Source organism: Sinohyriopsis cumingii, chromosome 2 (assembly GCF_028554795.1).
Source record: "Sinohyriopsis cumingii isolate HCF-2022 chromosome 2, ASM2855479v2, whole genome shotgun sequence".
In the NCBI taxonomy this organism is placed as follows: Eukaryota; Metazoa; Mollusca; class Bivalvia; order Unionida; family Unionidae; genus Sinohyriopsis; species Sinohyriopsis cumingii.
This window is the reverse complement of record NC_142962.1, coordinates 2,752,270-2,769,942: the sequence shown is the minus strand read 5'-3', so window position 1 is coordinate 2,769,942 and position 17,673 is coordinate 2,752,270. Positions and strand designations below refer to the sequence as shown.

At 36.1% G+C, this 17,673-nt stretch overlaps 2 pseudogenes; both read right to left on the bottom strand.

Moving 5' to 3' along the window:
- Window positions 1-5,107: 5,107 nt before the first annotated feature.
- LOC149804226 (MAP kinase-interacting serine/threonine-protein kinase 1 pseudogene) lies at window positions 5,108-7,903 on the bottom strand (annotated as a pseudogene).
- Window positions 7,904-13,039: 5,136 nt separating this feature from the next.
- LOC149804225 (MAP kinase-interacting serine/threonine-protein kinase 1 pseudogene) lies at window positions 13,040-15,835 on the bottom strand (annotated as a pseudogene).
- Between the last annotated feature and the right edge of the window lie 1,838 nt (window positions 15,836-17,673).

Here is a 17,673-nt window from a genome sequence, read left to right as displayed (position 1 = left end):
GAATAAACATCACGCTTTGTTAAAAGCAGACGAGATAGCTTCCCATCTCTTCCGTATTCCATCCCAATATAGATTCCGATTACTAGTCTCCGATTGTGCTTACATAGGTATCGGTACAAATAAATGTATACGGCCTCCCAGGTATATTGGGTATTATCTGTAAAGTGCCTTATTCTAAAAGGGGTTCGTTACAGTGAAAATTAGGAGTATTCGTCCATGAATCAAAGGATGACGCTTCTAACCTGTAACAATATAACACAAGGGAAGACACGAGTCCCCACCGCTCGGTAGGTCCGACTCTGTTAGTTTATCCTAATAGCGTCTGCTAATCTCCAACGTAAGCCAGTCGTAATCAAGAAGAGTTCATTTTTCACGATTGACCGAAAGGTAAGATCCGAAAAACTGCGCACTCGATGTTGTTCGGATCTTACCTTTCGTTCACTGGTGAAATCCAAGACTATTCGAATGCAAACGGCACTGCCTGCCATTAGTTGTCCAAACGTCAAAATCGGCGAACAATTATTGAATTTTCTCCAAGATGTCTCATACTGAACGAAGTGTGTCGAGCAGTTTTGAAAATTGAACTATTCTTGATTACCACTGGCTGAAGGTGGAAATTAGCAGACGCAATTAGGATAAACTAGCATGGTTGGAACTACCGATGGGTGCGAACTCGTGTCTTTTTCTTGTATTATATTGTTACAGGATTGAACATTCATACCCTGATTCAATGACGGATACTCCTAAGTTTTTTCGTAACGAACAACTGTGCCTTATTCTACTTAAAATATATATTGTGTGTTTGTGATGCAAATAGCATAGTCCCAGTCCCACTTCATTTTGCGGTTTATATAAGAAGATCCCGTTGGATATAACGTATTCTACGGATCCATATAAACAGAATAATTTATATTTCAATCTCAATTCATAAAATAATCCTGGTCTCAGTTTTGGTTAAGACCCTACAAAAATATTATATCAACGACAACTACAAAGTCACCTTCTTGAACCCAAAATAACCAAATTATATGACTTAAACTCCCCCAATATTTCAACAACAAGAAACACCTGCAAAATAAAATCCTATACACCATCACTAGATATGTGTGTTTTAAAATCATACACGACATTTTACCTGTAAAACACATATTTTTAAGGGGCCCCGAGTGGCCGAGTGGTCTAAAGCGCTCACCGTTACGGATCACTGCCATCTCACCTCTGTCTGCGTGGGTTCGAGTCTCGGATTCGGCCAATGTGGATATGTGAGAAAGCTTGCCAGTAGCTTCTCGAGGGTCGGTGGTTCTTTCCGGGGATTTCCCGGTTTCTTCCTCCACCATTAATACTGGCCGCCATGTATAGCCTATTGCGTGCTGAAAAATGGCGTTAAACCCTACAACAACAACAACATATTTTTAAAAAATATTCCCTAATTCAAGTTATGCACTTTTTTTTTGCGGTGGGACTGAAATCACTGATCATTTAATTTTCGAATGCAATTTAATACTCGCTTTACAACAGCTCATAATTAAATGGCTGAAAAAAACTCTCGAAACTCCTTCGGTACTTTTTACATTCCTTAAATTTGGTCTTATCCTAAGTTTCTTCTATGGGGCCTTGTTTCCGGAACCTGAAATCGCGGACTTGTGGCTTTTATTATGCGCTGGATACAAATATGCTATATGGATTAAATGTATCCATGCATATTATCATAAAGAAGTGGTAACCAGTAACACCTTGCTATTCTTCTTTCTCTCTTGCCTAAAATGTAGAATCAGAGCTGACATTTCCAGACTTAACCTTCTTCACTTTATTGACAAATGGTGTCTAGCTGGGTTATTATGTTCTCTTTAAATTTGTTAAATAGTAAGTGGCATAAGTCTAGAATAATACTCACTACTTACCTTTTTCTTTAAATATATCCAATTATGTATCCTTTTCTAATCTCCTGATTCTTTAGTACACCGTCTTTTTGCCTGCATGTTTCAACCCACGTTTACCGGTCAACACGTTAATTCAAGAATATCCCAAGCCGCACGTGTTAACACTATCTCTTCTTTTCGCACGAGCTTTTTCTGTACTTTACCTTGTCTATCCTTTTAACATGACCTTTGTATACACTTTGTATTTCAATCAATACTATATCTCTAAATTTAAAACTTGAATAGTAATTTCATTTGTTTTAAATTCTATGTAAAGTTATTATGTTAATTGATAAGTAGACGTAAAATAATTTATTATTATAAATTCCTCGCCTATACGTTAGCTAGAAACTTACGTATCATGTAAAATTAGTATAAGCGTTTTACAACGTATGTATGAGCAGTAAGTGTGTGTGTGTGTGTGTAAGTGTGTGTGTGTGTATATGAGGGTACGGGTGAGCGGATATGTCTAATATGGGTGCATATAGGAGTATCTGTGTCACTTGCACATTTCAACATGTACATATTAAATAAGGATTTCATGAAAAGAAAAGAATGTTTATCATTGGTTCTATCAAATCTATTTTTGTGTTACATAATCAATTTGGCAATAAATGTAGGTCTTATAGGCTTGTAAGAATTCCATTAGGTTTAGAGAACCTATGACCAAATTTCTATCTGTTCCTCAACTTTCTTTAATATTTGGTTGTAATTAAGTTCGTCTAAATTCTTTCCATAAAATATTCCTAAAGCCTTCACTTGTTGTTTGATTCAATTTGGGGGAGCTCCTGGGTCATTTGCCCGCCAATTTCCAATTAATTGCTATTATTTTCAATATTCTTATATAATGTTTCAATTGCAATAACATATAGTAAAATTGACAGTGGAAAATTTGTGTGTTGAGGGCTCTCAACCTCCTCACTCTCGCTCACTATTATTTTAGACTCAATGAGCGGATTTGTTTTATGCTAGAAACTTGGTTCTTCCATAAATAAATATGGGGTGGTAGGTTTTTGTGTTTCGTTTGCTTTGTTGTTTTCCTTTTTTACCCTTTGCCCCCTTCTTCTCACGTGCACTCGTATTTGTATAACTAGTCCATTATGTGGACGTGGATTGAGAAGTTTTAGGACCGTTTGAGCTTCCAACCTCAATTTCGCACTGCATACCCAGTATGACCTGGTTCGATGTTGCGGCATTTCAGTGGGGTGGGTTTCCTGAGATCTGTTCCATCTCTCCCCCAGGATCTGGAACCCTCTGACGATCATAGGCCATTTCATCAATCATTACTGAGTTTTGAGGCATGTTTTCTTGTTGTTGTACCGGTTATGGACAATCCGTTGGTGGGAGGCCCGTGGTACCACACCTGCTACAGTTACGAAACTGATGGCATCATCTATACCATGATTTGATACCAAATCCCATAATGTATGTAAAAAGAGGCACCCTCCTGGCGTCCTCCGACATGTACAGCAGCCTAACTCATGTAAATACTGAAGGAAAGCCCCAGACTGTGGTCATCCTTTCCTTCAAAACTTTTACTCCAAACTTTTGTTCTACTTTGAGCCTTAACTCTCAGTTTGGGACCCCTTTATGAAAAGTGTAATGTCCTTAAAGCAGCGGAGCTTGTGAGAATTACCAATTACAGGTGGTTTCTATATCTCACCCGTAGCACTGCATGCAAACATTGTTGTGTGGAAAGACAAACTATACTTAAATATATGTATGCAATGATAATTATCTGCCGAAAATCATTTGAGTGAATCTGATTTTTAGAAAACTTCTTTGTCGGTCTGCATCCTCAAAGCATCAAAAGCGATATCATGTCTGTTTAATAAAGCTCTGATAGTTTAGTTTTTAAAAGAACAAGTAAACAATATTCTGTTCATCATGTCTACAAAAGAATAGCATCAATCACAAGTAGATAATCAGCACATAAGCACGGTATTTAGTAAATGGCTCACCAATAAACATGTAATTATTTATTCAATGTAATTAGCCATAACAGTTAGTTCCTTTGAATCGTGCAAACATTTCAGATTATCCTATTGTCAGACTTAATCCATGTCGCCGCTTGTGTCAAGTGTTGTTTTAAGCACGTATGCCTTGGGGACATTTTCCGAATCCTTATTTCACAGCTCAAACCACAACACTACCAATTAAACGGAACAAATCTGTTTAAGCGTGAGTCAGAAATTTAGTAGCTACATATATTTCCCAAGTATCAAATGAGTTTCGATTTATTGGGTATGTTAAAACTAAAAATTGAAATTTGGGGTAGAAATTTGTACATGTGTACATAGCTGAGTTGTTTCGTTTCTTCTAATATAATTTTTCTGATAGATAGATAGACAGAGAGAGAGATTATTGAAAATTACAAATCACATCTAATACAAAATTTAATTTCACAAAGGAAAACAATATTTCATAGAAATGGGACTTTTTATTAAAAAATGCAATTCTCCAATATATCTATTTGTTATAACTTACAAGTGTCCGATAAATGAGAATGAAATATAATTGCGAAATACACTGAAGAAAAAAATCAAGATGCTAGTATGAATTTAGTTAATGAAGAAATATTAGAAATCAAACTGAGTAAGATTTACATATTAACACCTGGTGATATACTGGCACTTTAGATATAAAATATCACTATTTTGACACGTCATTTTAAGCATCAGAGAACATTTTACATTCCACCAACCTCATTCATGAATAACAGCACAATTATAAAATCAAAGCACTTGTTGATTATTAACACAAATACTGAATAATCTCTCCTTTCAAAGACATTCAGAACCATGAATTGGTATTAACGATCATATAAAATTCAGTCGTATTTTATTACAACAATCAGCATTTTACAGAATAAAAGTCAATTACAATTTAGCAACAATTCAACGAAAGTGATATATGCACATATATACTCCGGACAATTTGTTTCATCTACATTATAAGAGATGAAAACTCTTTAGGTTGTATAATCCCACCCACCCACTCTTAAAATGTACTCTTCGAAACAAGACAATCTGGATTGATGAAAATCAGAACAAATCCTAAACTTTTCATCAAAGGCAGCATATTTTGAATAATCAGTCCTTATCGTAAACTTGATGTAGCAAAGTTAGTCACGTGTTTGTAATTATTTTCAAAATAAAAGTTATTCAGATGAAAATATCACTAAATAACTATTCGTCCTGTGAATGACTGATGCCCGGCAGTGTACAGCCACTACCGAATTCTGTTGAACGAACATTGGTTCCGGGCACCAAACTTGACTGATGTTTTGTCAAGCTGGAAGCAGATGGGGACAATTTTAATGGTGGTACTACAATTTCTTCAAAATTGATTTCATCGTTTTCATTTCCCTCATTTTCGTCATTATAAGGATAACTTGGCGGCTTGTGAATAATTAGATGCTGCTGCAGCATGCGGTTGATTGAAATAGCAGTCTCAGCAAATGGCTCCAAATCCTTGGTACTGCTATTCCTAGAAAGCATTGTTGGTGTAGCAAGAGAAGTAGCAGCCGGTGGGCAAGATACCCAGGGGTGGTTGAAGACCTGCTCGGTAGAATAACGCTTGCGTGGATCTCGCACCAGCAAGTGACGAATGAGGTCTTTGGCACTGTCTGAGATTACACTCCAATCGTTTTCTGGAAACTCATAAACATCATTTTTGATGCTGCTGAAAAGCATGTCCTGGCAGTCCCGACACATCACATCACTGTTCCACCCACAACCACCTCCACAGTCGCCATAAAATGGATGGTAACCGCACAGCATGATGTACATGATTATTCCCAGGCTCCAGAGATCACATTTCTTGTCATAGGATAAGGATTCACCAAGCCAAACTTTAACAACTTCAGGAGCCATATAATCTGCTGTGCCGACTGGCGTCAGGAGATCTGGCGTGGAACACATATCCTTCTGACTTTCAACAGGCACACCACTTGCCAAGTCAAAATCACATATTCGTATCGGGAATATTTCTTTCTTTTCACACAATATGTTTTCTAGCTTTAGATCCCTGTGGACTATTCCTTTATTGTGGAGGAAATCCAAGGCTCGTGTGATGCATTTCACTATTAAACTGGCTTCTGTCTCAGTCAGATGACCCCTTCTCTCAATATTGTCAAACAAGGTTCCTCCCAACATCTTGTCAAAGACCAAATAAAATCGACCTTCTTCTTCAAAGTATTCATAAAGCTGTAAGATGTTCTCCTGACCTTGACATAAGTTGTATATTTCTATTTCTTTGAAGACTTTGCTGCTGGATCGGATCGTGTTGTTTTTAATGATCTTTACAGCATATTCTTTGCTGTTGGAAATATTTATAAATGTCTGCACTGAATCAATAGTACCATTTCCTAAGATTTCTCCTGTTGGTCTGTACAAATCATGAAATTTTGTAACAGGAATATCAGCTGCCCTTTTTGTCTTCTTTCGGAGTCTTGGTGTATTACGATTTAAACTTGCGTTTTTCTCTGCATCCCGTAAATTATGGCTTTCCATGTCCTTAAAATCGTTATCCATCTCTATATTCAGTCCGTTTAAAGTACCGTAATGTCAGCACCTTTTATATATGTGATCGGTTGATGACAATTAGCTTCCTGATTGGCTCGTGTCATCCTGTCGATACGACTAAAATTCAACAGTATTCAAATAAATCCCCTACTGACACTGAGTAAGCACTTAATTAGGCACTCACGGAAGTTCCTCTGGCCTCGCTGTGATGATTGATTCACACCTTGGAATGGAAGAGTACATATCACAGTTATAAAGTGGAAACAATTACTAGAACAAACGAAAACAAGAAATTTGTTTAACAAGCTTTTAGTTGATATTTATTTCTTTACAGTGCTATCACGAATAGTCATTTGCCAAAAACATAATTGATCGATGTTTTCTTATTTTATGAGAAAATATTTTCATAAAGAAATTCTTTTAAATCTTATATTTCTGTTAGTAACATGTACCATCTATCATTGATTCAACATAGATGATCGCCTGGCTAGTCTATGCAATGAAATAATGTTTCTGTCTAATATTCAATTTCAAAAATACTTCTAAAATCTCTTTCTTTCTCTCTCTTTGTCAAATTCAAAACAACTTTTAACAAGCTTTTTGGTTGTACAAAATCCGAAAACATCGCAGTCTTTAAGTTATATATGAAGATGTTTATTTTCCTTCAATAAATATTATTGAAAGTAGACTATAGTTATTTTCAAATGGCATCGTTAATGGTAACCGATGTGGTATCTAAAATGCATTTCTGCAAACAACTTGAAAAATGGTTCAAGATAATTGATATGCACGGGCTTCCATATATTTATAACGTCCTTTTTTTCTTCCTTGCAACCATTGCAAATTCAAGGCTTTCATACTTAAGTATTGTCGGGACTCCAGCAGTGTCCAGGAGTTGTCTTTCACTGAATAATACTATGTATCTAGCTTATAGCCATACGATTTTTATTTTAATAATAAAGAAAAATTTATTCAAGATAAATGAAAACTTTTTAGACAAGTATATGAGAACAAACAATTTCACATGCGCTTGATATAATTTCGATGATCGTATGAATTAGAGGTCTTTCTTTTTTATTTAACGCTCCCATTAACCCTGTTTCGTCAGACAAAGCACGCGGTCCAAAGATGATCAATTTGTTTCATGGTATGATAAAAACTATATAAATGAAGTACTCTTGTGCACCTTAAAACATATCTAATCGTTTGGCTTTCATTATTGATGTTACATAATCAACTAAAACTTTATTTATATATATTGCTGTCATTAATCTCATTTGTAATTTAGAGGTTATTTTGCGTCGATGCCCAAAAATGTATCCCTTATTGCACCAGTAATTCTATAACGGTCAGTTGCTGTTTGCGGACAACGCAGTATTGTGTGGATTTAGAATCAGTGTATTGACCATACAAATGGCAAGGCGGAATCATACGTATACTATGTTTTTTAAAGGCCATCTCGCCAGTGATCCAAACGTCATGTAGGTGAATAAACATCACGCTTTGTTAAAAGCAGACGAGATAGCTTCCCATCTCTTCCGTATTCCATCCCAATATAGATTCCGATTACTAGTCTCCGATTGTGCTTACATAGGTATCGGTACAAATAAATGTATACGGCCTCCCAGGTATATTGGGTATTATCTGTAAAGTGCCTTATTCTAAAAGGGGTTCGTTACAGTGAAAATTAGGAGTATTCGTCCATGAATCAAAGGATGACGCTTCTAACCTGTAACAATATAACACAAGGGAAGACACGAGTCCCCACCGCTCGGTAGGTCCGACTCTGTTAGTTTATCCTAATAGCGTCTGCTAATCTCCAACGTAAGCCAGTCGTAATCAAGAAGAGTTCATTTTTCACGATTGACCGAAAGGTAAGATCCGAAAAACTGCGCACTCGATGTTGTTCGGATCTTACCTTTCGTTCACTGGTGAAATCCAAGACTATTCGAATGCAAACGGCACTGCCTGCCATTAGTTGTCCAAACGTCAAAATCGGCGAACAATTATTGAATTTTCTCCAAGATGTCTCATACTGAACGAAGTGTGTCGAGCAGTTTTGAAAATTGAACTATTCTTGATTACCACTGGCTGAAGGTGGAAATTAGCAGACGCAATTAGGATAAACTAGCATGGTTGGAACTACCGATGGGTGCGAACTCGTGTCTTTTTCTTGTATTATATTGTTACAGGATTGAACATTCATACCCTGATTCAATGACGGATACTCCTAAGTTTTTTCGTAACGAACAACTGTGCCTTATTCTACTTAAAATATATATTGTGTGTTTGTGATGCAAATAGCATAGTCCCAGTCCCACTTCATTTTGCGGTTTATATAAGAAGATCCCGTTGGATATAACGTATTCTACGGATCCATATAAACAGAATAATTTATATTTCAATCTCAATTCATAAAATAATCCTGGTCTCAGTTTTGGTTAAGACCCTACAAAAATATTATATCAACGACAACTACAAAGTCACCTTCTTGAACCCAAAATAACCAAATTATATGACTTAAACTCCCCCAATATTTCAACAACAAGAAACACCTGCAAAATAAAATCCTATACACCATCACTAGATATGTGTGTTTTAAAATCATACACGACATTTTACCTGTAAAACACATATTTTTAAGGGGCCCCGAGTGGCCGAGTGGTCTAAAGCGCTCACCGTTACGGATCACTGCCATCTCACCTCTGTCTGCGTGGGTTCGAGTCTCGGATTCGGCCAATGTGGATATGTGAGAAAGCTTGCCAGTAGCTTCTCGAGGGTCGGTGGTTCTTTCCGGGGATTTCCCGGTTTCTTCCTCCACCATTAATACTGGCCGCCATGTATAGCCTATTGCGTGCTGAAAAATGGCGTTAAACCCTACAACAACAACAACATATTTTTAAAAAATATTCCCTAATTCAAGTTATGCACTTTTTTTTTGCGGTGGGACTGAAATCACTGATCATTTAATTTTCGAATGCAATTTAATACTCGCTTTACAACAGCTCATAATTAAATGGCTGAAAAAAACTCTCGAAACTCCTTCGGTACTTTTTACATTCCTTAAATTTGGTCTTATCCTAAGTTTCTTCTATGGGGCCTTGTTTCCGGAACCTGAAATCGCGGACTTGTGGCTTTTATTATGCGCTGGATACAAATATGCTATATGGATTAAATGTATCCATGCATATTATCATAAAGAAGTGGTAACCAGTAACACCTTGCTATTCTTCTTTCTCTCTTGCCTAAAATGTAGAATCAGAGCTGACATTTCCAGACTTAACCTTCTTCACTTTATTGACAAATGGTGTCTAGCTGGGTTATTATGTTCTCTTTAAATTTGTTAAATAGTAAGTGGCATAAGTCTAGAATAATACTCACTACTTACCTTTTTCTTTAAATATATCCAATTATGTATCCTTTTCTAATCTCCTGATTCTTTAGTACACCGTCTTTTTGCCTGCATGTTTCAACCCACGTTTACCGGTCAACACGTTAATTCAAGAATATCCCAAGCCGCACGTGTTAACACTATCTCTTCTTTTCGCACGAGCTTTTTCTGTACTTTACCTTGTCTATCCTTTTAACATGACCTTTGTATACACTTTGTATTTCAATCAATACTATATCTCTAAATTTAAAACTTGAATAGTAATTTCATTTGTTTTAAATTCTATGTAAAGTTATTATGTTAATTGATAAGTAGACGTAAAATAATTTATTATTATAAATTCCTCGCCTATACGTTAGCTAGAAACTTACGTATCATGTAAAATTAGTATAAGCGTTTTACAACGTATGTATGAGCAGTAAGTGTGTGTGTGTGTGTGTAAGTGTGTGTGTGTGTATATGAGGGTACGGGTGAGCGGATATGTCTAATATGGGTGCATATAGGAGTATCTGTGTCACTTGCACATTTCAACATGTACATATTAAATAAGGATTTCATGAAAAGAAAAGAATGTTTATCATTGGTTCTATCAAATCTATTTTTGTGTTACATAATCAATTTGGCAATAAATGTAGGTCTTATAGGCTTGTAAGAATTCCATTAGGTTTAGAGAACCTATGACCAAATTTCTATCTGTTCCTCAACTTTCTTTAATATTTGGTTGTAATTAAGTTCGTCTAAATTCTTTCCATAAAATATTCCTAAAGCCTTCACTTGTTGTTTGATTCAATTTGGGGGAGCTCCTGGGTCATTTGCCCGCCAATTTCCAATTAATTGCTATTATTTTCAATATTCTTATATAATGTTTCAATTGCAATAACATATAGTAAAATTGACAGTGGAAAATTTGTGTGTTGAGGGCTCTCAACCTCCTCACTCTCGCTCACTATTATTTTAGACTCAATGAGCGGATTTGTTTTATGCTAGAAACTTGGTTCTTCCATAAATAAATATGGGGTGGTAGGTTTTTGTGTTTCGTTTGCTTTGTTGTTTTCCTTTTTTACCCTTTGCCCCCTTCTTCTCACGTGCACTCGTATTTGTATAACTAGTCCATTATGTGGACGTGGATTGAGAAGTTTTAGGACCGTTTGAGCTTCCAACCTCAATTTCGCACTGCATACCCAGTATGACCTGGTTCGATGTTGCGGCATTTCAGTGGGGTGGGTTTCCTGAGATCTGTTCCATCTCTCCCCCAGGATCTGGAACCCTCTGACGATCATAGGCCATTTCATCAATCATTACTGAGTTTTGAGGCATGTTTTCTTGTTGTTGTACCGGTTATGGACAATCCGTTGGTGGGAGGCCCGTGGTACCACACCTGCTACAGTTACGAAACTGATGGCATCATCTATACCATGATTTGATACCAAATCCCATAATGTATGTAAAAAGAGGCACCCTCCTGGCGTCCTCCGACATGTACAGCAGCCTAACTCATGTAAATACTGAAGGAAAGCCCCAGACTGTGGTCATCCTTTCCTTCAAAACTTTTACTCCAAACTTTTGTTCTACTTTGAGCCTTAACTCTCAGTTTGGGACCCCTTTATGAAAAGTGTAATGTCCTTAAAGCAGCGGAGCTTGTGAGAATTACCAATTACAGGTGGTTTCTATATCTCACCCGTAGCACTGCATGCAAACATTGTTGTGTGGAAAGACAAACTATACTTAAATATATGTATGCAATGATAATTATCTGCCGAAAATCATTTGAGTGAATCTGATTTTTAGAAAACTTCTTTGTCGGTCTGCATCCTCAAAGCATCAAAAGCGATATCATGTCTGTTTAATAAAGCTCTGATAGTTTAGTTTTTAAAAGAACAAGTAAACAATATTCTGTTCATCATGTCTACAAAAGAATAGCATCAATCACAAGTAGATAATCAGCACATAAGCACGGTATTTAGTAAATGGCTCACCAATAAACATGTAATTATTTATTCAATGTAATTAGCCATAACAGTTAGTTCCTTTGAATCATGCAAACATTTCAGATTATCCTATTGTCAGACTTAATCCATGTCGCCGCTTGTGTCAAGTGTTGTTTTAAGCACGTATGCCTTGGGGACATTTTCCGAATCCTTATTTCACAGCTCAAACCACAACACTACCAATTAAACGGAACAAATCTGTTTAAGCGTGAGTCAGAAATTTAGTAGCTACATATATTTCCCAAGTATCAAATGAGTTTCGATTTATTGGGTATGTTAAAACTAAAAATTGAAATTTGGGGTAGAAATTTGTACATGTGTACATAGCTGAGTTGTTTCGTTTCTTCTAATATAATTTTTCTGATAGATAGATAGACAGAGAGAGAGATTATTGAAAATTACAAATCACATCTAATACAAAATTTAATTTCACAAAGGAAAACAATATTTCATAGAAATGGGACTTTTTATTAAAAAATGCAATTCTCCAATATATCTATTTGTTATAACTTACAAGTGTCCGATAAATGAGAATGAAATATAATTGCGAAATACACTGAAGAAAAAAATCAAGATGCTAGTATGAATTTAGTTAATGAAGAAATATTAGAAATCAAACTGAGTAAGATTTACATATTAACACCTGGTGATATACTGGCACTTTAGATATAAAATATCACTATTTTGACACGTCATTTTAAGCATCAGAGAACATTTTACATTCCACCAACCTCATTCATGAATAACAGCACAATTATAAAATCAAAGCACTCGTTGATTATTAACACAAATACTGAATAATCTCTCCTTTCAAAGACATTCAGAACCATGAATTGGTATTAACGATCATATAAAATTCAGTCGTATTTTATTACAACAATCAGCATTTTACAGAATAAAAGTCAATTACAATTTAGCAACAATTCAACGAAAGTGATATATGCACATATATACTCCGGACAATTTGTTTCATCTACATTATAAGAGATGAAAACTCTTTAGGTTGTATAATCCCACCCACCCACTCTTAAAATGTACTCTTCGAAACAAGACAATCTGGATTGATGAAAATCAGAACAAATCCTAAACTTTTCATCAAAGGCAGCATATTTTGAATAATCAGTCCTTATCGTAAACTTGATGTAGCAAAGTTAGTCACGTGTTTGTAATTATTTTCAAAATAAAAGTTATTCAGATGAAAATATCACTAAATAACTATTCGTCCTGTGAATGACTGATGCCCGGCAGTGTACAGCCACTACCGAATTCTGTTGAACGAACATTGGTTCCGGGCACCAAACTTGACTGATGTTTTGTCAAGCTGGAAGCAGATGGGGACAATTTTAATGGTGGTACTACAATTTCTTCAAAATTGATTTCATCGTTTTCATTTCCCTCATTTTCGTCATTATAAGGATAACTTGGCGGCTTGTGAATAATTAGATGCTGCTGCAGCATGCGGTTGATTGAAATAGCAGTCTCAGCAAATGGCTCCAAATCCTTGGTACTGCTATTCCTAGAAAGCATTGTTGGTGTAGCAAGAGAAGTAGCAGCCGGTGGGCAAGATACCCAGGGGTGGTTGAAGACCTGCTCGGTAGAATAACGCTTGCGTGGATCTCGCACCAGCAAGTGACGAATGAGGTCTTTGGCACTGTCTGAGATTACACTCCAATCGTTTTCTGGAAACTCATAAACATCATTTTTGATGCTGCTGAAAAGCATGTCCTGGCAGTCCCGACACATCACATCACTGTTCCACCCACAACCACCTCCACAGTCGCCATAAAATGGATGGTAACCGCACAGCATGATGTACATGATTATTCCCAGGCTCCAGAGATCACATTTCTTGTCATAGGATAAGGATTCACCAAGCCAAACTTTAACAACTTCAGGAGCCATATAATCTGCTGTGCCGACTGGCGTCAGGAGATCTGGCGTGGAACACATATCCTTCTGACTTTCAACAGGCACACCACTTGCCAAGTCAAAATCACATATTCGTATCGGGAATATTTCTTTCTTTTCACACAATATGTTTTCTAGCTTTAGATCCCTGTGGACTATTCCTTTATTGTGGAGGAAATCCAAGGCTCGTGTGATGCATTTCACTATTAAACTGGCTTCTGTCTCAGTCAGATGACCCCTTCTCTCAATATTGTCAAACAAGGTTCCTCCCAACATCTTGTCAAAGACCAAATAAAATCGACCTTCTTCTTCAAAGTATTCATAAAGCTGTAAGATGTTCTCCTGACCTTGACATAAGTTGTATATTTCTATTTCTTTGAAGACTTTGCTGCTGGATCGGATCGTGTTGTTTTTAATGATCTTTACAGCATATTCTTTGCTGTTGGAAATATTTATAAATGTCTGCACTGAATCAATAGTACCATTTCCTAAGATTTCTCCTGTTGGTCTGTACAAATCATGAAATTTTGTAACAGGAATATCAGCTGCCCTTTTTGTCTTCTTTCGGAGTCTTGGTGTATTACGATTTAAACTTGCGTTTTTCTCTGCATCCCGTAAATTATGGCTTTCCATGTCCTTAAAATCGTTATCCATCTCTATATTCAGTCCGTTTAAAGTACCGTAATGTCAGCACCTTTTATATATGTGATCGGTTGATGACAATTAGCTTCCTGATTGGCTCGTGTCATCCTGTCGATACGACTAAAATTCAACAGTATTCAAATAAATCCCCTACTGACACTGAGTAAGCACTTAATTAGGCACTCACGGAAGTTCCTCTGGCCTCGCTGTGATGATTGATTCACACCTTGGAATGGAAGAGTACATATCACAGTTATAAAGTGGAAACAATTACTAGAACAAACGAAAACAAGAAATTTGTTTAACAAGCTTTTAGTTGATATTTATTTCTTTACAGTGCTATCACGAATAGTCATTTGCCAAAAACATAATTGATCGATGTTTTCTTATTTTATGAGAAAATATTTTCATAAAGAAATTCTTTTAAATCTTATATTTCTGTTAGTAACATGTACCATCTATCATTGATTCAACATAGATGATCGCCTGGCTAGTCTATGCAATGAAATAATGTTTCTGTCTAATATTCAATTTCAAAAATACTTCTAAAATCTCTTTCTTTCTCTCTCTTTGTCAAATTCAAAACAACTTTTAACAAGCTTTTTGGTTGTACAAAATCCGAAAACATCGCAGTCTTTAAGTTATATATGAAGATGTTTATTTTCCTTCAATAAATATTATTGAAAGTAGACTATAGTTATTTTCAAATGGCATCGTTAATGGTAACCGATGTGGTATCTAAAATGCATTTCTGCAAACAACTTGAAAAATGGTTCAAGATAATTGATATGCACGGGCTTCCATATATTTATAACGTCCTTTTTTTCTTCCTTGCAACCATTGCAAATTCAAGGCTTTCATACTTAAGTATTGTCGGGACTCCAGCAGTGTCCAGGAGTTGTCTTTCACTGAATAATACTATGTATCTAGCTTATAGCCATACGATTTTTATTTTAATAATAAACAAAAACTTATTCAAGATAAATGAAAACTTTTTATACAAGTATATGAGAACAAACAATTTCACATGCGCTTGATATAATTTCGATGATCGTATGAATTAGAGGTCTTTCTTTTTTATTTAACGCTCCCATTAACCCTGTTTCGTCAGACAAAGCACGCGGTCCAAAGATGATCAATTTGTTTCATGGTATGATAAAAACTATATAAATGAAGTACTCTTGTGCACCTTAAAACATATCTAATCGTTTGGCTTTCATTATTGATGTTACATAATCAACTAAAACTTTATTTATATATATTGCTGTCATTAATCTCATTTGTAATTTAGAGGTTATTTTGCGTCGATGCCCAAAAATGTATCCCTTATTGCACCAGTAATTCTATAACGGTCAGTTGCTGTTTGCGGACAACGCAGTATTGTGTGGATTTAGAATCAGTGTATTGACCATACAAATGGCAAGGCGGAATCATACGTATACTATGTTTTTTAAAGGCCATCTCGCCAGTGATCCAAACGTCATGTAGGTGAATAAACATCACGCTTTGTTAAAAGCAGACGAGATAGCTTCCCATCTCTTCCGTATTCCATCCCAATATAGATTCCGATTACTAGTCTCCGATTGTGCTTACATAGGTATCGGTACAAATAAATGTATACGGCCTCCCAGGTATATTGGGTATTATCTGTAAAGTGCCTTATTCTAAAAGGGGTTCGTTACAGTGAAAATTAGGAGTATTCGTCCATGAATCAAAGGATGACGCTTCTAACCTGTAACAATATAACACAAGGGAAGACACGAGTCCCCACCGCTCGGTAGGTCCGACTCTGTTAGTTTATCCTAATAGCGTCTGCTAATCTCCAACGTAAGCCAGTCGTAATCAAGAAGAGTTCATTTTTCACGATTGACCGAAAGGTAAGATCCGAAAAACTGCGCACTCGATGTTGTTCGGATCTTACCTTTCGTTCACTGGTGAAATCCAAGACTATTCGAATGCAAACGGCACTGCCTGCCATTAGTTGTCCAAACGTCAAAATCGGCGAACAATTATTGAATTTTCTCCAAGATGTCTCATACTGAACGAAGTGTGTCGAGCAGTTTTGAAAATTGAACTATTCTTGATTACCACTGGCTGAAGGTGGAAATTAGCAGACGCAATTAGGATAAACTAGCATGGTTGGAACTACCGATAGGTGCGAACTCGTGTCTTTTTCTTGTATTATATTGTTACAGGATTGAACATTCATACCCTGATTCAATGGCGGATACTCCTAAGTTTTCTTCGTAACGAACAACTGTGCCTTATTCTACTTAAAATATATATTGTGTGTTTGTTATGCAAATAGCATAGTCCCAGTCCCAATTCATTTTGCGGTTTATATAAGAAGATCCCGTTGGATATAACGTATTCTACGGATCCATATAAACAGAATAATTTATATTTCAATCTCAATTCATAAAATAATCCTGGTCTCAGTTTTGGTTAAGACCCTACAAAAATATTATATCAACGACAACTACAAAGTCACCTTCTTGAACCCAAAATAACCAAATTATATGACTTAAACTCCCCCAATATTTCAACAACAAAAAACACCTGCAAAATAAATTCCTATACACCATCACTAGATATGTGTGTTTTAAAATCATACACGACATTTTACCTGTAAAACACATTTTTTAAAAATATTCCCTAATTCAAGTTATGCACTTTTTTTTGCGGTGGGACTGAAATCACTGACCATTTAATTTTCGAATGCAATTTAATACTCGCTTTACAACAGCTCATAATTAAATGGCTGAAAAAAACTCTCGAAACTCCTTCGGTACTTTTTACATTCCTTAAATTTGGTCTTATCCTAAGTTTCTTCTATGGGGCCTTGTTTCCGGAACCTGAAATCGCGGACTTGTGGCTTTTATTATGCGCTGGATACAAATATGCTATATGGATTAAATGTATCCATGCATATTATCATAAAGAAGTGGTAACCAGTAACACCTTGCTATTCTTCTTTCTCTCTTGCCTAAAATGTAGAATCAGAGCTGACATTTCCAGACTTAACCTTCTTCACTTTATTGACAAATGGTGTCTAGCTGGGTTATTATGTTCTCTTTAAATTTGTTAAATAGTAAGTGGCATAAGTCTAGAATAATACTCACTACTTACCTTTTTCTTTAAATATATCCAATTATGTATCCTTTTCTAATCTCCTGATTCTTTAGTACACCGTCTTTTTGCCTGCATGTTTCAACCCACGTTTACCGGTCAACACGTTAATTCAAGAATACCCCAAGCCGCACGTGTTAACACTATCTCTTCTTTTCGCACGAGCTTTT